Raw genomic sequence first — 22294 nt, 5'->3', positions numbered from 1 at the left:
CCCAAGTACGCTAGCAGGCTTCAGCTGTCCGGGACGGTCAGGATCACTCTACACAGCAACACAAGTCAGCATTGATCAAAACGTATTCAGCATGGCTGCTCTTAAGGATGTGAGTGCAGGTAGGGGAAGGGAAAAGATGGGAAAAAGAGACGGATGAATGACATCATTTAAAAGGTCACAATTTAACCAAATGTGTCAGCGTTACAGAACCATGAGAAACTCTAAACAATCAAACCTGGATAATTCAGTTAATACCTATGATTGTAAACATGGATATTATACAATGACACAAAAAAGTCACCATTTAAAAAAAAAACATCTGTCCACAGATAGACATATAAAAACCTGACTCATTATTAAAAACTGACATTTCCTTTCACTGAGACTATTAGTAGGAAATAGGCACAGGTAGTACACACCAAGAATAATGGAAAACTGCAAGAAATGTCAAAAAGGCCAATCCTCCTACTGACAAACATTCAGACAAACTGAGTACATTTCTTAGTAAAGACCTGTGGGGGCTCTGCAAGTTCCTCTTCCCTCAGGCTCAGGCTCGATGCCTTTTTAGTGTAGACAGCTCGGCAACTCGGCATGTCACAAAGGTAAATTGACAAAGTGAGTTTAAGGAGTGGAAAATAATACAGATCCTGCCTCTAGGTGAAAATCTTCATGCTGTATATTTAAAAAGGAAAGGATAAGCAACTCAAACTACCCAAATCTATGCATATGTGTTGTTTTCAGCTCAAACAGTAAAACATTCCTAATGTACTTTGGATTATTTCATATCCGAGCCACAGGACCACACAGGTCGACATATCAAGTTAAATATATTTGAAATACGTTGGCAGCCTATTTTATTTAAAATTGAACAAACAAAGAAAATCACAGGACAACTTGACAGCTTCCTTGTTCCTTTTAATACTGAGACTTATAATACAGATAAATTCAACTGGCAATCAAAGAGCTTTATCCTCTATACAAAGCAGCAAAACCAATATCATACCAAAAATAAGTCAAAAACACTGTTTTGGTGTTTGATGAACATCAACTAATGCTGTTTGACATGAAACAAATTAAGAAAATATTTGAATGTATAATATGCCATCCTGGCACCCACACAGCGAGGACTGATGGCCTCTGGTCAGACAGTCTTTGTGTGCATGTGAAACTGAATTGCACTAACTGTCCAAAAAACCATAGCAGCTTTCTAATGTATTAGATCCCTCGTCACATAACTGGTGGGACACCAAAGGGGCTGGCAGTATTTTTTATGGGACCACCCTGTCAGGAGTGCAGATTGTCTTTTGAAATGAAGGGATGGTTGAGTGCAAAATGACAGTGAATCTTGGAAACAGGAGTCCTCAGAAGTTGAGGATCACTGCTCAAGGTCAGCTGTAAAAGTGACAGCCTTCAAGCCAAGTAGAGCTCTGCCCAGCTCAACGATCAGCCAACGCTCCATCAAGAAAAAACACTCAAACGTAATCAGTCTCGTTGTCTCTGCAGCCACTGGCCAGTCAGAAATGGGAGAATGACCCAGTTTTGGGGATTTATTTGCTGTGGCGAAAGGTGTTGCTGGGTTTACTGATCCCTTGTGACCTCAAAGCACATCTATTGTATACATCTAGCTAAACTATCCATTCCAATTTGCATGTTGACTGAAAAACATTTGTGAGGAACATATGCAAACACTGGTGAAACCATGAAAAATATCGGTGGCTTTTGCATCAACAAAGTCTTCAAGTTCTGTCAGCTAGTTTTTATGAATGCCCTGTAACTAAGGGAAACAGCTGGAATATTCCTTTAAAAGCTGTTACTATCTAATCAAATTTTTAGAAGAGAAATAATGAGCGGTTGTAAACCAAGAAGCTAAATCTTGCTCTTGCAGAACTTCTATGTGCTGCTGAAAAACGCCAACACTGTACAATATAATGCTGCACCATCTTATTTAAGTATTCAGACAACATTCAACAATCAGACCTTGAGCTTACAATCAGAGATTGAAATCGCACCAGAGCACCAGAGTGACCACCACCCCCCGGCCGGCCGAAGTTGTAAACCTTGAGGAAACACTGAATCGTATCAACAAGTGATACGTAAAAAGGGACCCGTGGGCCAGAATATATGGTCCGCTGACAATAATTGAAGTTTTGAGTTACATTTGGCATTACAACTTTATCACGTTCATTTTTTTCACTTTTAAAACCCAAACAGATAAGTCAAACACCTCAATTACACAGTTATTTTCTGCTGTCAGGCCCCATGACATATCTGTCCTAATATAAACATTCCCGAAAATTAACCGTTTATACCACGGACATTTCCCCTGAATTAACAACGTAAAAAACAAAATGCACGCCTTCTCCAGTAACAGACAATAATGAGAGGCCAAACAGCAAGTGAGCAATCTGCCCATCGAAAGAACAGCTGACCGACGCCTGACCTTTCACCCTCTGTCCTTTTGCCGTCTTTCATCTGCATGGTGCCGTGTGTAGTTTCTTGACATCCCACAACAGAGTGCGACCTCTTGACATGCGGGAGCTCGCCAATAGTTCCGGCAGCCTTGCCCGGCTTTAATGAAAAATGTAATCCCTCGCTATCTCAGACAGGCACTGCCACATTTACCCAAACAGTTCGTCAAACTTGGGTGACACGCGTATTCTTGCGTGCATGCTTGGTGGGGGGTGCTGGGGATTTGGGCTGACGTGTCATGGCACGAAGCTTTATTCTGCTTTACTCCTCCACAGTTCCACAGGCCCCGTGCAGTCGATCATGTGGCGCCTATCACAAGGGGTTGGGCTGCCGCGCCTCTGTGGGGAATGAACGCCGTCTGCACGCTCCTCTGCTGACTGGCAACAGCTCGTCTTGTGTGTGTGTGTGTGCCCGAAAAAGGCCTGCTGTGAGATTACACATATCGCTGTGTCAGACTCCCGCACTTATTCATGCTAATGATCTCAACCGATGCAAGGCATAGACGCGACCATTCAAAGCCAAGTTTTGCAAATGTGCTTTTCTGGCATTTTTTTTTCGGTTTTCTTTGTTTTGGGAGTGTCTCGTGTGCTGATAGAGTTGGAGGGTTGCAAGGGAAAAGGGAGCATTTTTAGCTAGTGCGTGCGCGGCAATAAGCTTCAATCAGGATGTGGTGGATGAACAAATGAACGTAGACGAGGGTTGTTAGAAATCAATACCTCATCTACCATGCATCAGATAGGACTGCCAGCCTGATCATACCAGTGTGTGTGTTAATTATAGGCTTGTTCCTTGAGAAAAAGACCCATTCACCCAAATCGAAAGAGGACATCTTTTCTCTCTTATCTTGAGAAGGTGCTGAATCGGGTATTGGCGAGTGGCCCAAGAGTTTGAACCTATTCAATATTGTGTTATCATATCAGTCATCACCTCATTTGCGCTACAGAAGAACAGAACATTCAAAAAGCAACACCTACTAACCAACACATGCATCCTGCACATATTGAAGTGAGAAAGTTTCCGAGATCAGTGTTGGAAGTAGCGAACAAGTTACTATTTGGAAAACTTTTTTTAAGACGCAGACCTCTGAGCATCAACAAAGATTTTTTTTTAAACACAAGCCCTTTAGATTCTTTCTCAGGCCGTTCAGGTATCGGCCTTTGGTTAAACAGTTGTTTGGTTGGAACATATCTCATTTTAAAGCTGCATTAATTCATATTTTAATAAACAGTGGATTACAATTTGTGATTATCTTAGTGATAGACACAGATAATGAATAGCCATATATGTAATTCCCTTCACCATCCACAGAGCCTTTTGGCACCTTTAAGCCGATTGTTTAGGTTTTATGGCCTGCAGATTTACCGTTTGGGTTCAGTGTCTCTTTGCTCTCATCCACCTTGTTCCCAGCTGCTGCCTTCAATCAAAAAGCTCTGATTAAGGCTTAAGGAGAGACTTGGTCCGAATTGACAAACATTCATTACACCTGTATAACATTGAAATAGTGCACAATCTTGGCGATTGGACTCCATCTTAAACCAGAGCAACAACGGAGAGAAACCCCTGACAGCCACAATATGAGTGTTTAGGGACACAGTGTTGTAACTGGTTGGTTGGTTGTATACACCTGGCCACAGCCAATATTAGCTGATAGCGTAATCCTGAGAGACCAACTGAGGCATGAATAAATTACGCATCGCGTAAAGGGAGTTCTTCCCTCCTGAACTACCGCTTAAGCTCCATATGAAGTAGTTTTTCCCCTACCATTGAAATACGGGGTTGCCCCGCTCCCTCAAGACAAGAAAGTCAGGAATTCGATATCCAAATGCTCACTCCTCGCTGCACGGCAGTTCCAACACACTGTAAGGATAAATACTCAACATCAATCAGATAACGTAGAGAATTTAGCAGACAAAAGCGAAGCTGATAGCGGAGGGAAACACAGCTCAAAATTCATGCCAATATTGCTCTGTGTCTGTGAAATGATTGTGTTGACAGCCCCCCGCAGATGGCAAAACATCCCGGTGACCGAATTTAGTTTTTCCACCATCAGTCCACAGTAACGATCAACTCCCAGATTCTCTGAAAGCGACACAAATTGCCGAGGTGCTTCAGAGGGGGCTGCACAATAGTAAAAAACAAACAGCATCATCTACTCTCCTACCTTTCAAAGCAACTGCAAGTGTTCATTAGAGATAAGGGAGTTCTTCCGCCCACGTAATTGCCGGGATCGTGTGGCAGACTGTATGTGTCAGTCAACTATTACTATCATGACAGTGGCCTGCCATGCGCCAGAAGCTGCTCTTGTTCCCTGACATTTAGACCCCTTTAAGCTCATTAGAGACAGCAGGGCCTTTTGTGTTTGCCTGTTTTGCTCACACAGAAGAAATGAGTGGCAACTGTGAGTGTTTCTTTTAGTTTGTGTTTTAACAGGGTTCAGGGTTCCGGAGACGGTGATAGGCATCGGAACAATATGAGCGACAACCAGAAATCGTTCAGCCCCCAGCAACGCCGGATTCTCCCCCAAGAGACAGGATGCAGGTGGAGGGAAAATATGGATGGTGTTAAAGCTGATAAATTGGAAGGATCAAAACACTTGGCTGGCTCTACTTCTCATTATATCTTGAGTAAGAAACGTTGGAGGCTTTGTGAATTGATCAACACCGGATCGCAGTCTGATAGTAGAACATATATTTTCAGTGATGGCAGCGACCCTCAGCACATCTGCCGCTGGCTATGTTTCGAGCAAAGCAGAAATTCAGAGCGGCATGGTCTGCAAAGAGTAGGAGGGAGGGACCGGAAAAAGAACATAGAAAATGGTTTTTCAGCAGTTCCTCTGAGCTGATTAGTATCGTTACCAAAAGTTTCATCTGGGCACACAGGACGTTATTCTTTATTGGAGCCAACAGGACTGGTATGTTTTTATGTACAGAAATCTTGCTGAGTGCAACTTTAATTCTGTGAAGTTGGCATTTCTTTGCCAGCATTAAAGCAACTTTAGGAGTTCAGAGAGTATTTTAGAATCGTCTGTCTACTTTCATTTTTTGCCCGTTTGTATGAAATACTTTTGCAACATCGTTGCAAAGTTTCTTGGTGCATAATTTCAAAGGGAATATTTACAGACAGGCTGAATCAATCCCCGAGCTCAGATTTGCCAGGGAGAGCTAATTAGCTTGCTTTTCTCAGCTTTGATCATCATGCGTGAGATGCAACACCATGCCACAGTCAGGTGGTTATGAGATTTCCTTTTGTTGGTGCGGAAAAGCACACATTGAGAAGTGATCTGTCATACTATGGCCAGATGTTGCATCAAAAACAACAAATGCCTGCTTTTTATGGTTTGAATGGGATTGGTCTTGTTGTTTCAATGTGCCTTTCATCATCTGATCCACGACAAATTATTTGTCCTTAGATGGAATCTTGCTCACATTGGGATTTGATCACATGTTGAGGTTTGGACATTATGTGGGCACAATGCAGAGGGTTTTATCAAAGTAAAGCCCGCCCCCGACAGCAGACTCGGAAGCAAAGCGGAGAGAGGAGGAAAACCAGGCCCGGAGGTTGACTGAGACCCGCTGTCTGAGTCATTTAGATTTTTCGCTGGAAAAACTATAAAATAGAGTAGAGTCATTTATGGTGAAGTTATAGGAAACAAAATGTGCTTAAAACAAACTATCCGAGTTTTATTAGCCTTTTCAATAAAACATGTCAACTAATACAGCAGGAGGAAGATAAAAGTAAAAGGGGACTTCTATTGTCGAGAGATTTTACAAGAATTGTAATGCGTTTCTCCCTGTATATGGCTTTGTCGGTCGGTATTCTTCAAAGAATTGTTCCACTAATACAGCAGGTAGAAAGAGAAAGCAAATAAAGGCGTTCATTTTGAATTGGTTTTCGGAAATAAAATGTGTTTATTCACTGTCTTACAGCTGTCCTCTTTAATCTGAAAATGCGGAATATGTGCATACGTTCACCAAAAGTGTCATTGAGAGATGATTTGGCCCTGGCGCGGTGGCCCCTCCAGAGGACTTCCAGACCAAGGCGAGCATGGCTGTGTCCTCCTGCAGCGAGCAACATCCATAAATATGCAGAAGGTGCTGAGTTTGGGAGGGGTCACAGGAGTAGAGGCTTGTCCTAGAATAAGCTATTCGGGGGTTGATGGCAGCTCTCACTGATGAGAGGCAGGGGAAGCTGCGATCCGGTTGGCATTCATCCGGCACCGTTTGGCATAACAGCACATGCTGGTGCGGCTGTGATGACTTTAGTGAAAACAGCAGGCTCGAAGCTCTGTGAAAGGACATCAACACGAAACACAAACAGTGGAGAGTGAGCAGGCCAAAGCGGGTGCTCTGCACTGCCTGACGGATGAAAACAGGACTCTTAAGTAACACAGTCTCCTCTAAGACGCACACATAATGTAGCAATTTCCCCCTTTGAAAAACGTTTGGTCTGACTTCCTCGAACCTGACATGTGTCACATCCTGTGAGCAAAATCTATGTAAATTCCAGGAAACAAACCAAAAGAGTTATTTTTAAATGGCAGACGAAGAGGAGTATGAATGAACTCCCCCTGCACAGTCCCCGATAAGGTGTCATGACAGCAGGTTTAATAAAGCATGAATAAGTCGTTAATAAGTAACGCTGCGCCGTGTCGACAGATAATGCGGAGCGGAGCGCCAGCAGAGTAAATCACGTCGACATGAGGCAGCCAAAACATGGAGCCATAGAAGTCGACTGTTTCATATTATCGGCTGTTATTTTAGTGGAGAAAAGTCAGCCTTGGTTGGTACAGTCATGCATCACCAGCGGAAGGAGGGAAACTCATATTATAGAGAAGGGGGGACAGAGAGACACAGAGACCGACGGGGAAAAACACAAGTGTGAAAATATAATGCTCTAATGCCAAATTAACCTTCTGTTTTTGAAGGAAGAGAACAACATTGTGATGGGAGGGTCAATATGGATGAGTCGGTCTGTGAAATACAGAGCTGGAGTCTGGATACTGTTTATCCAATTTGGTCGAGTTCTCGCTAATAAATTGCCGGCCGAGCAGCAGGGATTACTTACCTTCAGATGTCTTTTGAAAAAATATGTGTTATACAACAGGCGCAGCACCGGGATTTCAATTTTTTTTTTTTGTGGAAGTCAATGTCATTCTGGTTAGGCCTCACAAGTTAAAATGGTTTGACTTCCATTGATGGTTTCCAACTGGTATTCTTGCTATAATAGATGTCTGATTCCATGCTGCTGAAGGTCACTTCTCCTTCTGTTTTATTGAGACCTTTTTTATTTTTGTTCTTTAACCTATTCAAAGATTGGTTTGTTTAGCCACCGCAGTTTGTTACAAGTGGGGAAACTGATCAAATCAAGTAAAGATTAAAGTAAAAGGCTTTTTTATCAGGTTTGTCTTTACAAGGACACTCCCAATATTAGTTATATTTAAGGAAATACCGTCTTCCACGCAGTGTGGGAGTTGTATGAGTCTTGACTTGAAATTAAGTCAAAGCTCCAAATCAAGACATCCATTTACAGTATGTACTTTGATAAAAGCGCGCTTTTTCTGCGGCCCATGCCACATCTTACCAACTGATTCATATCTCCCTTTTGCTTTGTACTGAATTCACTGCAAAGATGTCACCTACAGTACAGAACCGCAAAGCTGCAGCTTGAAGAGTACCCAAGACTCCCCTCACCCCATTCATCACAGAGTACAACTATTCACCAAGAAACATGTACATTTACCACTGACAAGTTCATTCGTAACTGCCTGTAAATCATATAGCTGTGTTTTCAAAGATGTGGCAGCTATTAGCCCAGACGACTAGCCGTACTAATGAGCTGCAGTTTTCGGGTGGAATATTTTTTCCCTTCAATGTAAAAATACCTTTCTGTCATGGTAGATAAGCAGAGAATCACGGCATTCATTTCCTTAAACTCAAAAACCCATTATTGTGACAAGAAGACGATGAGCAGTCTGCTCTCAGCTCTCATCCTCTCGTTGTGTGTCAGTGTGCAGCGTGATCCTGGGGAAGAGGCTGATTCAGCACCACGGACAGTGTCTATGGCCTAGCATCATTCTTCTTTCACTAATTCGACATGAGCCATTTTCCACAGTGGCTGGTGTGAGCTGCAGCCACATCTGGACTTGTTTAGTGGGTTTGGATTACATGGACGTTTCTGAAATGCTACTTATGCATGAAATTACAATTTTTGAGAATTTGCTCATATCTGTGAACATGTTGGCATCTCTGTCATACAGAGGTCAAGTTGGGGTTTTGTCTTGTCTCCATGTTTTGTCTTGTCATTTCCCGTTTTATTTTGAAAGATTAACCTTCCTCTCGTTTCAGGTCACTTGCCCCTCCTCACGTATCACCAGTCGAATTGTCTTCCCTGATTCCTGATTGTGTCCACCCGTTTCCCATTACCCTCATGTGTCTTATAGTCTGACTCTCCCTTTGTCTTGTGCCGGAGTGTTTCGACCATTCGTCTACCCAAGCCTGCCGCCACAGACGCAGTGTGCCTTGCCTTGCTTCCTTAGTGAATACGAGTGATTGTTTGTTCATAAGTTTTCTTCAGAATGGTGTTTTCTTGTTAGATAGATTATTTTTTTCCGATTTTGTTAATGGGTTTCTTAGTTTTTTTTCATAGCTGTTTATTTTATCATGCAGTGTGGGAGAGCCTAATAAAGACGCCCAAATATGTTCACCCTTCTGCCCCTGAGTCCTCTTTAAAGTCCAGGTCTGACAATCTCGACAACACCACCAGGTTGGACAAGAAACTAAATGCCTTATGTCGTATCGAAGTGGTGTCGCCTTTCAGCCCCAACAAACACTTATTTACTCCACAAAATCCCAAACAAAAGTATCGAAAGGTTGACCTGGCTGGGATAGATAGTGAAGGAAATCAGACCAAAACACACTCATAGAGGCCAGTTTCTCCCTTTGGTTTACCAGAACCTTTTGGAGGTAAACATCTCTCTCCTCTAATGGCTGTAAAAGTAGCAGATTGGAAATTACATTCTAAGATTCAGGACGGTTGTATCGGTGTTGATGATGCAATCCTGCGGCACGTATTTTCAACCTCTACGTAGAAGACTGAGACCCCATAAGTTAACAAAGTCACAGGTGGGTTCATTATGTAGAGCATGAAGGTGTCAGCCTCATTAAACAGAATCAGTGGAGTGGAAAATGATCATACCACAGGGACTGTGGGTGTTCACTGAGCCACCTTTTCGTCTTAGTGCCAAGAAAAAGAAAGACGCTACTCAGCTTTGGAAACGAGTCAAAAATATTTGGAAATATATGGAGGCTGAAGGTTGTTTTAGAAACGAGAATTTAGTATTGGATATATAAAGAGACCTACACTCCACGAGTATCAGACTGAAATAAAGTGTTACAATGTAAAATATATGATATTTGCCTGATGGCAGCGCGTATGAATGCAGTGGCTCGGCACTCTCGTTTTGATTGAGTGAGTCGCCAAACTTAATTTTGTTGTATATTTTTTAAATGACAATAAACATCCTTATCGTTATTGTTGAACAGGTAATTCTGTGTTGATACAACAAAAAACCTCACGCTACTTCCACCTTGAGTACATCTGCAGCACATCCGTTGCATACGGCTTTACTGAACTCAACACACCTTATAGGGAGTGGTGTTAAAACGTTGAATGTCACTGATTTATAGAGAGAATCTTACAATCTTGCACAAAAGTAGCTAATAGCAAGCCAAGTCATTTTTTTCACTCAGTCGAAAGTACGCTATACACCATGGGATGTAATTGGTTGTGGATAAAAAGGATTCAGCGAGTGTCCAGCTGAACGGTTCAAAACCGCATCACGTGGTGTTCACCCCAGACAACTATCAAGCATACGTTGAAAATTAGGCCTTAGGTTGGATACAATAGTATTTACCACAACCAAAACAAATAGTTTGTCTAGAAGCAGTAGATCGACTGTTTCTTTTTATTGCTGCCATTTATTTGACAAAGAAAATTCCTTAGATGTCAACTTTACTAACGCTCTGTTTCAGATCATACTGGCAAACGCTACCTTCTCTTGGATAACCTCCCACTAATTTCTGGTTAAGATACAGGCATGTTCTGTGGGTGAAAACTGTGGTAGATTACAGGGAGAGGTGAGGCGGTTGGTGATGGAGGGGAGGTATCTTGCTGCCAGATGGCTCCAACCTTATATAACCTTATATATATACGCCTTATATGGACTTCCTGGCTAACGAGAAGAGGGTGGGATTAGTGATCCTTAGTGATTAAGGAGCGCAAAAGAGGGGGAAAAACCAACGCATTGAAAAAAGGGAGAACAGGAGAGAGAACAGGGAAGACCAAGTGAAACATAGTTTCGGAAAGTAGAGTGAAGAAGTGTTAACCTGGATTGGCTGACTACCCCCCGTGTACCGAACTGCTTTGGAAGAGGACCCGCTTGTGGATGAGCCTGGTAAAAGAAGATGAGGAGAACGGCTCGTGAATGGTGACATGGTGTTGAGCTTACCCATATACTTATCGAAATAAACTGCGTCAACTGTACCCAGGGGCTGGCTTGTTTTCTTGAATGGTGGGCCTGCCACAAAAATGTTTTCGTTTGACTGGAGCAATTATTTTGGATGGAATAAGATATCTATCTCTACTGCAGCCGTATGGTTAAGTTTGTGATATGAGTCCATCTTTACATAAAGACCTTACTTAATGTAGAATCTAAGTAATGGCAACCCTGCACGATGGTATCTGGTTTCTTTCCATTCCCCCTCTTCCACTTTCACTCTCATCTCCACTGTGCTTTTGGTAGTTTTATTTATATCACAATTTCCCAGAAGTATACCTGAACTGGAGGCATATATAACATTAAACAATCAGCAATTCTGCCAAAACCGTTATTTAAGATAATTATTCTTGCACAACTAGGAACTAAAAAGTAAAATATCTTTAAAAGTAAAGGGAATTTTAAAAATCCAGTGTATAATGTATTGAGTCCAACTAACAGATTGTTATAGACATCCGATCCAGATACCTGAGTGGGCATTAGCCACCTGGGCGTGAAAAAATTGGTTAAAGGAAAACAAAAATCAATCTTTCGCATTTAGATTATTTACCCATGTGTATTATTGGGGAAACCTTTTTTTCTCTCATGCGGCCATGGTTAACAAATCCGAGTCTGACTGAGCCACTTATACACACATTACTTCTCAAACATTTTCCTTTTCAGGAATCAGGAAACATTTATTTACCAAGATATGTCAAACATACAAGCAATTTGTCTTGCCGGTTGGTGCGCGACAGTAGACAGTGTGACAATAGACAACAAGACAGCAATTTTCATTTAAACTTTACTATTTGAAGCACAAACTCTCAGAGTGAAGTAGGTTCTGTCTAATGTTAATCAGGGGTTGACTCAATCGGTTAAGTGAATGACTACTTCTTGCTTGATACCAAGCAAGAACCAAGACCAAGTCTTCCGGCCTGGGAAATTTCTCTCAACTTTAGCCCTTTCATAGAACATGGTGTGTGCCGATGAAGCGAAACGGGACAAGGCTGCTCGCTGCAATTTGTTCAGGGAAGGGGGTAAACAGAGAGGAGACTCGGCAGAATGGCACTGACGAATGAGAAGAGCTTCCCCCTGCACGGCATCAGAGCTTCTGCAGAAGGTAGCGTTCGTCCGGGCAGACAGTGAGCAAACATACCCTGGTAGCAAACTGGCTCAGAGCTCACAGCGGATTTCTTTTTGGAGGCTAATATATATATCCCATCTGCCTCTGCCCCTCCTCCCCCAAGGTCAACAGAGCAACAGTATTGAGTCAGAGATATGGAAGGCACGGCAGAAGATCAGTGCAGATAAAACATCTAGGTTACGTCCCAGCGGATGTTCTGTACCTTGACATTCTCACCTCATTCTATCCTGTGACGAAAAAAGATCAAACTCCTTTTGTAATTGTGAGGAGGAAGTTGTCCTGAGGGGGGCACGGAAACATTTCAAACCTGTTTCTCTGTTCTAAATTTTATCCGGTTACATAATATTGTAATCAGAGTGGAAACTGACAACTGAGAACTATTTGGCTCTGGATTTTCCACATTTCAGAAAACTGGAATCCAACTTGGCTGTATTTTTAAAAAGAGGATTATTGCAATGTAGCTGAAGTGTTTACAAACAGCACCCAGGAAGGGTAGAAATACCTAAAGGGTGATTTGAAAATGGCTCTGTAAATTTTGCCTCAGACTCAGACTAGGCAAAATCTCAAATACGCAGGAAAACTCAATGTGGAGGTTTGAGACACATGAAAGACACAAGAAAGTTCAGAGAAGTGAACACTGCAAGCTTGGAAATTAAAATTAATCCAGGAGCAAAAGCAAGTTATGAAATATTTGTTTTCTGCACATCATGTGCATCACTGCAAACCGCTAACTGAAGGGCCTTCTCCTGGGACGCGGCCCCGACCTTAACCCTTCAAGAGTCGTATAGCCGCTTTGTGCCACAGATGGCTAGTGTAAACCCACACGTGTCTCCACACGTAAAAAAGACCAAAAGCCTGGTATAGCTAAAATATGTGAATGAGTTTGGTCATTTGATCCCTTAATACATTTTTGGATGGGTTGGACTCCAAACTTTTGAATCCAAATCTATACTATTCATTGAACAGACATCCGTTACATCTACCTTACATTACAAAACCAAAACTTTAAATAAAATTTAAATTAAAAACTTGCCAAGACAAAGCTATTCCATGTGTCCACCTATTTTACTAATCCAAACCATATTAAAGCAAGCCTTAAAATGCATGGTCAACTATGTACATCAAAAGGAGAACACACGCTGATAATCGCCGGACATCTCTAATTCTAATGATGGTGATTATCTTCATCCTATCCTGTGAATAATTAAGTGTGGCGAAAGATCAAAGTCTCTCGGGCTGCGCCTGAGACAACTGACACCAGAAAAGGCTCCATCCTTCGCTTTTTATTTCCCCCTGTGGCAATTAATCTAAAGACATTCACTGACATTTTGACATCAAGCTGCTAAAAGTAAAAAAAGATCAGTCCACAAGACAGGCTCAGAGATGCCTTTTCATTACGCAACATTGTCACATCCTGCTTTGTCACATTACTTACCGCATTACATCTTCCACTGATCATTCCCAAGATACTCCGTAGAAAAAATGACACCATGAATTAATAAAGGGCTGTCGCTGGCTGATAATTTACAGAAAATGATTATCTCGCCACTCGGAGAGCAGTATTTTAGCATTGGTTCTAAGGAAAAACATTCATCCCCTCAGGCCCCAAAAAACAATAAAAGATTCCAACTTTTAAACCAGACATTTCTTCTTCTATGGTCTTTGCCGGGTCTATTTTTTTAATATTTAGTTTTGGCTCGATTGCATCTACTTAATTATGGGTGGTTGGCCGATGCAAGACAACACAGTAATAAAGTCATCACATTTAGTTACATGACTCATCATTAACACCAGGCCACAGCAATCGATTGGGTGTAAGTGAAAAGAATACTTGACAACAAGGCTGGGCTGGGGTTTATGTGCTCAATCAGATAAAAGAGAGCCATAACTCACAGCTCGGACGGAAGGAGGCTGCTGGGTTTTTCTCACTTTAAGGGGGATTCATATTACTGCTCATCAGCGTCTCTCCAGTCAGGCTCACTCTGAGCAATATTTATCTGCTGATGCTTGACAGGACCTCCGCCAAGTATTTAGCCACCAAATAAATAATCTAGGGAACAGATAGCTGCCTGACGCAGAATCTGTAACTCAACGGAATACCGGAAGCGTTGTGGTTTCCGTTTTACTTGTCAGTCATGTTTGAATAGGCTTTGGTTGAACGCAGGTTCGTGTGGAGATCAAAAAAGTCAGAATGCATTGGCTGAAATGCAATGTCATAGCCAGTGGCTGAACTCTACATATTCACAATTCAAGTTTCTAATAGGACAGTAAACAGTTGACCTGCACACGGCCTGCATGTTTGCTGGCTACATTGGAAAAAAATGCCAACCATTGCCGTCGGAGGATAAATCACCGCCAGCTGATGAGCCGATTTCAGAGATAAGCAGTAGAAATCTAATTTCCTGTTCTACAGTGTCTTCCTAGTGCCAGAACATAATTTGGTGGAGAAGTACCAGATCCGAGCTGTATTTTACACAGTACAATTTGTTTTGCCACAAAAACGTCATGTTTATGTTTTCTCACACAGTATGTTCCTCCTATCATAGTAAATATTAGTATGAGTAGCCCCCTATAGAAGTTAATCCCCTTCACCCTCTCCATACCCTCAATCCACTGAGCAGCACGGGCCATAAACAATCTCCACGGCTCGATGGGAGAAGGTGTTTTATTTCCAGACTCCTCATCCACCTGGACCACCGCTTTGTTTGATTTGCATTTCAGACTTACTCCCATTTGCAGGGCTGCTGTGATGGGGGGCATCGAGTGTGACGGAGAAGAGGATGAGAGACAGTCATTATTTATGTCTTCAGAAGTCAATTACACAGCAAACACAGCAGCGGCAGTAAATATGGATCCATCCAAAATAAGAAAGCCCATCTAGGTGTACCCAGTGACAAAATAGCTCAAGAGGTGAATGTGACACTTGCATGGTCATTTTTGATCATATATTTATGTTGCTCTGTTTTTAGAAGGTTCCTAAGAAACTGGCCTCCTTAATATTTTGTCATCCGGTACATAATGTAGATAATGTCCAACACATTATTGGTAAGAGACCAGAAAAACCTTAATTTCCCTTGCAAAGTCCAAAGTATGCCCTCTGAAATGTTCCCTCTAGCCTTCGCAAAACTTATATAAGGATCACATCAGATTCATGAAATAATAGATGTTTTTTTAGTTTTCTATTTTACACAACATCTTTGTCTATGCATGATTACATGTCAAAAGAGTTCTTAAGGGGTGCCGCAAGAATCTATTGTTGGCTTCTTGCTTGGTTTAACGTATATTAAAAATATGTACTATTTAGCAAGTTGCTCCAAAGAAATAAGGTTCTGTCTCCTGACCCAGACAATTTTTTTTTAAATGATGTAAGTGGCTTAATTTTAAGAAGATTACTTTATTCTATTAAACAAGTATTACCTAGAACATATATAAATAATCTGCTTTATAATACTGTAAAGCAGTTTTTCATCTAGAAAATCCACATTCAGGTACACTTTGGAATTTTGACCACTAGCTTGTCTGTGGAGCAATTCCTGTCGGAGGGCGTGTGCACGAGACTGCAAATGCACGCACACAAGCAGTGGTACAAGTGGTTCACACTCCTGCTGATGATGGCATGCTGTTCCACTGTTAATACATTATATTATTAATATATCTCTTATATAAACTTATTGATAACCAACATTAAAACAATCCATCCAAGGATGCGGCTATTCTAGCTTTACCAAATATGATCGCACACAAGATTATAGTGGATGGATTCATTTAATGACGCTTATGCCGATTATAAAAAATGTGTCACCCATTTTAGGGTTGCAAGAGCAGCAATCTAGAAGAATCTGGGGGAGAACATAAGGGAGCCTTAGGCTGCTGCATGTCCTTAACTATTGAAAATAAATCTCAGAAGTTGGACAACTTTGTTGTGGTGGAGGATTTCATTGGTCAATTTAGATATTTTTTGATACACAAATGCAAATCATTCTCCACAGTGGCCTTTATTCGCGTGACTAGAAATGTATCATTTGGAAATCCCATATGGCTAATGGACGTAGGATATGATATGTTTTGGAAGGCCCCAAAATATGCCGTCCTTCAGACACAACGTGCCACAGACCTTTAAAAAATATTACTGCGGGATAATAAAACACGCTTGATAAGACCCAGGGAAGAAGGCATGCCAAGGGTGAGGCAAAAAAGAAGACAGGTCTGTGAGTAATGATCACAGTCACCATAGTCATATATCACCATCCTAAGAGAGATGACTTGGATAGGGTTGTCAGCATAAAGGGCTGACCAAAATCTGATCGATCCTCGGATTACAATCCCTCCTATTCTCTGCCATGATCACATGTTAGGCCTCAAAATATGAAGGCAAATCAATGTCAATATCCAAGAGTGCAAATCCAAAATTTGCGAGCAAATGTAGCTCTTGCGCGGGCGACTTGCTCGAAACTTCCTCCCCGCTCACAAGTTTTCTGTTTGACAGGAAGGGGGCCGACCCGGTCACCATGGTTTCTCTACATCTAATTGATTAGAAACCTCGTCTTTGGATTGTCTGGATGTCATTTCTGTTGAGAATTGTGCATCCCCAGAACTGTGTAAGCCCATTTCTGCACAAAAAAAACAGACTTCATGAGTAGTACATGCTCACCACTTTTGCTGGCGAATGTTTGATTTGCGCTCTTGGGATTTTGACATTGATTTGCCTTGATATGAAGAGTTGATCCATGTTGTTTGATACCCCAAAACCTCTTAGCCAATTGGGCGCTGCATGTTGACCATCGTGAATCCGGAGGGATGAATCAGCAGGACCTTAAACTTTCAGCTTAGCGTTCCGCTCGCTAAAGGAACCGGTAACCAAGGTCATGTAGGCACAGTATGTGGTTCTCTTTCCGACATTCAATTAGCGTTCCTGTAAAACGGCAAACGTGAGTGAAATGTAATAACTGGCTCGGGGCGTGAGGGAGCAGTCAGATTGAAGGGTGCTGCAACAAATCTGACTGATGGACCAACTCTTTTATTTTCACAGTCTAACTGGTGCTGGCTTCCTTCCTCGCAGGACTCGCTTGTTTCATCCGCACCACATTTGTTAGTCGCACAAGGTAACCAGAGAGTGTTTTCAGGCCTTTTCGCCCGCAGCCCTGCCCACAGCAGTCATTAGGATGAATAGGACAATATGATGTCCTGACTGCTGCTAACCACGTGGAATTATGACCTCTGATAGCTGGAATGAGACCTCCAGGAACGTATCTAACGTTATCCCAGATGATGAGATTCATGCTCAAAGGCTGTGACGCGTGGTGCCACGGTGAGGTGGTGAGGAAGAGGCTTTTATGAGGAGGTGAAAGATTGCTAAGGGGAATAACCATGACAACTTTGGCCATTGATTTTTTTTTTAAAAACTTTACAATTCCAAAAACTTATTTTTGAAATGGTTTTCTACATAAACTATTTAGTTGTATAATTTTAAAGCTGGGGATCTAATATTTTGTTAATTTGTTGGCAGCTATTGGTCAACATTTTTAAAAAGGGTTATAGTGTTTATCAGGTTTTCTTTTAGAAAGAAAACAATTCTTATACAGTCGGTCTGACTTTACCGTCATCTCAAGCACTTGTTGTTTTCAAGTCAGTCTTTTTGAAAAACCACTCCTGGAAAAAAAGCTCAGAAAGCGCTGATGATCTGGCCTGCGAGACAAATACAGTGCACATGTTCCAAAAGGCAGTCAATGAGCCTGCATGTGACACAAGGGGAGCCACATCTGAACGTCTTGTTGAATCTTGTTTTTGGACTATTTAAAAGTTAATTATTTTGATATCCTTTAGTGTTACTCTCTTTTGGCCAGTTGAGCTTTATCCTGTTGGCTTTTCACGTCTAGCTAGCTCATAAAATTTAAGGGCCTTCACACTTGCAGCAACTGTGAACCTGACCATAAAATGTGACAATAAAAATAACATTTTTCTAAAATTGCAAGCTTCCACTCTGACCAACAGGTGTACTGATCATGGCCATAATCGACTGGTTCAAATAGTTCTTTTAAATTCCCTGGAAAAAACATTGAACATTAAACGAGTGTAACTGCAACCTCTAAAAGGTGTGATTTGATTCAGGAAATTGGAAACTGTTTAATAAAGGTCGGTGAAAAGATGGTGGTCAATCAAAGAAAACCGCAACAATGTTGCATTGCTTCCCAGATCCAAAAGTCATCGTTCCCCCTGACCACAAGAGGTTGTGAGTCTGGACAGACATGCACTTCACAGACAGTGTCTGTCCCAACATCCAAAGATGAGTCTCATATAGTCTCATATTACAAAGAAGTAGATTGCTGCTATACTTCCTGAATCCAAGCATTCATCGATCCCTTGCATCCAGAGCAGTCTCACAGCTGTCGACTAGTACGGAGCCCCAACGGGGTTAGCGGTGCATGCTGAGGCCTGAAACGTGGCACACGGATGAATGGCAGAACTGAGACAGCAGACTATTTGGTGGGGTTTATATAAGCAGCAGCCTCCTGCTGCGATTATCAAACCAAACCTGACACATTTCATCGCTCACCACTTTTTCCCCTCCGTCTCTCCGTTCTTCCTTCTCACAGCCACAGAGCTTTAGGCGCTTAAACAATAACAAAAGGCCCATTAGAGAGTAGCAGTAGTAATGCAGACTAATGGTGACTGTCGCCCAAACATCAACAGACGAGACTGTTGGTGCATGGACAAGCACAGGGAAGGAGAGACATTGAAGGCACTGCATGTGCTGCTGACTGAACCACTCTTTGAACTTATCCTCTACCCCTTGTAAACAATGGAGGGGGGTTGGGAGTGACTGTCAGCAAAGACAGGTAAAACAGGACACACACATGAAAAATAAACTGGATGGGAAGTTCACTGCAGGGAAACTACTCTAGATGCATCTATGCACAAACATTTAGAAAATGAGTTTCCTTTTTTTTGATTGTCATAGAAACATCCTGCAAAAGACAAGTTCATCAATTTCAGAGAATTGGCGACAAAGAAAGTGCAGGAATAAAAACAGCTGCGTCTCTGCGGGAATGTTACAGTGACTCCACGGTCAAACCACTGCACTGGGGTCACTTTAAAGTCAGTATACCACCGGGACGCGTTGTGGATATGAGAGGAAGGACTTCTGCTTGCAGAGGGCGTTTTTCTGTCTGCAAATGCTGGAACCAAACAAGCAAATAAAAAATTAAATTACCTGTTCGGCATCCTCCTCGGGACACGGCGGCTACCCTTCCAGCCAGATGCTCAGGACGAGGACCAGCTGGGATGCAACGCAGGTAAGAGAGCCTCTCCACGTGTCCCTCGGCACGGGGGCAAGTGGCTTCGGGTTTAACGGGGAAAAGTGGAGGCGGTTGTGCGCGGGTGGAATGGGAATAAATAGTCAGAAATCAGATGTCCCTCTCTGCGTGCGCGCTTGGACAGCCAGGTGCGAGTCCGCGGGAAGGAAAATACGCGTCCCGGGTCTCAACTAGAACATTTCTCCCTTTCTTCTTCGTCTTCTTCTTCTTTCTCCGTCAATTCAAGGAGACGTTAAGGTAAACATGGAAGCCCTTCAGGAGTGCACTTTCTCCATGAGCGCCCTCATTCAGCAGCCCCGTGGATCAGCGTTGGAGACGCGCGGACCTCGCTGCGTTACTGCTGTGGAGGAGTAGGATGCACGGGGAGAGCTGGGGCGTTTTCCTGAAGGAGGGGGAGGAGGAGGAGGAGGGGGGTGAGGAAGATGTCGGGGAAGGGCGGATGTGCGGTGATCCGCCCTGTGAGAGGGTTTAAAAGTTCCTATAAAAGTACGTCAGAGAGAACATGCAGATTTCAGATGGAGAGGTTTACGAGGGTGGGTTTTAGACAATACATTTAACATCCAAAGATTTATCCTTGATGAAAACAATATGAACATCGTTTTCCAGTTGTGCGTTGGTTAATCTAAAATCCTGGTAGCCCTACTTATTTTGAAAAAACCCCAAAACAAAGCCAAAGAGAAAACGATACAAGTAAATTAAAGTGAGGAATTAATGTCGTCCTCGGTATCTTGGAATAACACCAGGTTTTCTAGACTAAAGTCGAGAACACCGTCAAAACAGAAACACTCTAACAAATTCCTGTAAATTTACTGTGCATTTCTAACGGTATCTTACAGTATGTCATAATAACTGTACAGTTAAATTTCTATCCCTTGCTTGTAAATTAACGACCAATGCCATGAAACGTGATCTCCAAAACCTGTTCGTAAAAATGTATACGAAAATCTTGAACATACAAATTCGTAACAATACATACAAACTGCCGGTGGTTAACCACGCCCCTTGAGTGAACAACATGGCGGACCATGTTGGATTCTTGAGTGAACGTCTCTCCGCCATGTTGGATTTTTTGAGGGGGTTAGTATAGTATTCTTATAATTTAACATTGATTTCTCATTAAAAATGCAATCATAACACGTTTATTTTACATCGTTTGACTTCACAAAGTGTGTTTATGGGGTGCAGGTCCCCATTCACTTTGAATAGGGTGACGTCATCAGTTACAGTCCGTATTTATTTAGTATGTATCACTACGAATTTGTATGTTCGTATACATTTTTCCGAACAGGTTTTGGAGATCAGGCTGGAATAAACAGTTAAAGCTGTCAATTTACAATAATAGCAGACTACCGTAATTCAACTGCATGTTACATATATTTTATGAAGTGGTGGAAATACACATACACACATCTAAGTGCAGTGAATTACAATCCATCTACATCTGTAGGTTAATGTATGGAAGCCCATGTCAGCCACTGAAAAACAGGTCCTGTAAGTCATCATAATGAGATACGATGACGTCATTGACTTACAGGACATTACTATACATGCAGCTGTCACTTTTATCCAAAACGCCCATGGTTTGACATAATTTTAGTGGAGTATTTGGGGGTTAGGTGTCTTGCTCAGGGACACTTCGGCACAGGGAGTAGGCAAGATTCGAACTACCAACCTTGTGCTGCACAGCACACCCTCCCCATCCCATGCGCCACCTTCGCTGTCGTTCAATGGCTTATATGTAAATATTCTAAATATTTGTATTATTCAAAGTGTTCATTTCCTAAAAGTCATTTGAGTGTTAATCGTGACCGACTGCTCCTGAACGTCACGTCAGACGCGGAATCTCAGTTCACCTGTCAGTGCAGCTCAACATCGGAGGAGTTTCTCATTGCCTCGTCTCTCCAAGTAACGTTGGTAAGTGTTATTTGCCTAGCATGATTAACATTCTCTTTCCTTACATCTCGTTGTCTTCCTCATCTTTGTAATTTTCATATTTTCCAATGACAGTGTTTCTAAATTTTTTATTTTGGTTGTTTTACACAGGCACTGGATTAAGGACGCCAGCCGTTTGCTGTGGTCAATTGAAAGTGTTCCATAGCGTATTGTTGCAGTTAGTTTACTTTGTTCCTAATAATTTTATGATTCATTTTTTCATTATTGTATACATGCGACATATTTTATGTTTGGTTGTCTTTCTTTAATTCGTGGGGAATTAAATGCAAAAGTATACGGTTATAAGTAAACGGTAACATTCTGGTATTCATAACACAAAAACAGTAATTGTATGGTAATAAACTGTAATCCAATATACGACAACATACCGTATATTACGGTAGGGGACTGTAAATGAAACAGTAAGTTACTAGCGTCGACTGACAGTAAATGGCAGTTAATTCACAGTAAAATTGGTTCAAGTTTACGGTAACATACAGTACTCTATTTTACGGTAACATAGTGTAAAACTCATTTACGGTATTATACCGTAAAAACGGTAAATTCCTGGCGTCCTTGCTGCCAGTAAAATACCGTTAATTTACAGTAAAAAAATTTAGCGTGAAGATAACCTTTTCAGATGGTGACCCCTCATATTGAATCAATACTTACATTGTGCTTCACAAAGAAATGGAAACGCAAAGATTAGGAAAATACAAAAATAGAATGTTTCATCTGCTTTTCTGGGAAAGAACCTCCTGTACAATTTCCTAAAAGGTGCAATGTGTAATACCTTCTGTTCCAAAACAAGTACCACTCCACCTGCACTACAGATTTCATACAGTCTTTAAGAGCTAGCTATAAAAATGAACTATTCCCAAGCGTAAAATAATATTACTA

General features: G+C 41.8%; 1 protein-coding gene across 2 annotated transcripts in view; it reads right to left on the bottom strand.

The window, feature by feature from the left end:
- The window catches only part of LOC120808231 (heparan sulfate glucosamine 3-O-sulfotransferase 5), a 56402-nt gene extending 36583 nt beyond the window's left edge, over positions 1-19819 (bottom strand). For both annotated transcript variants that reach the window (XM_040160946.2, XM_040160948.2), the window contains exon 1: positions 19360-19819. The gene's annotated coding sequence lies outside the window, so the exon portion shown is untranslated. The remainder of the gene's footprint in view (positions 1-19359) is intronic.
- Between the last annotated feature and the right edge of the window lie 2475 nt (positions 19820-22294).

This window comes from Gasterosteus aculeatus, chromosome 18, assembly GCF_964276395.1.
Source record: "Gasterosteus aculeatus chromosome 18, fGasAcu3.hap1.1, whole genome shotgun sequence".
NCBI lineage: Eukaryota > Metazoa > Chordata > Actinopteri > Perciformes > Gasterosteidae > Gasterosteus > Gasterosteus aculeatus.
This window is presented reverse-complemented; position numbering and strand designations above follow the sequence as displayed.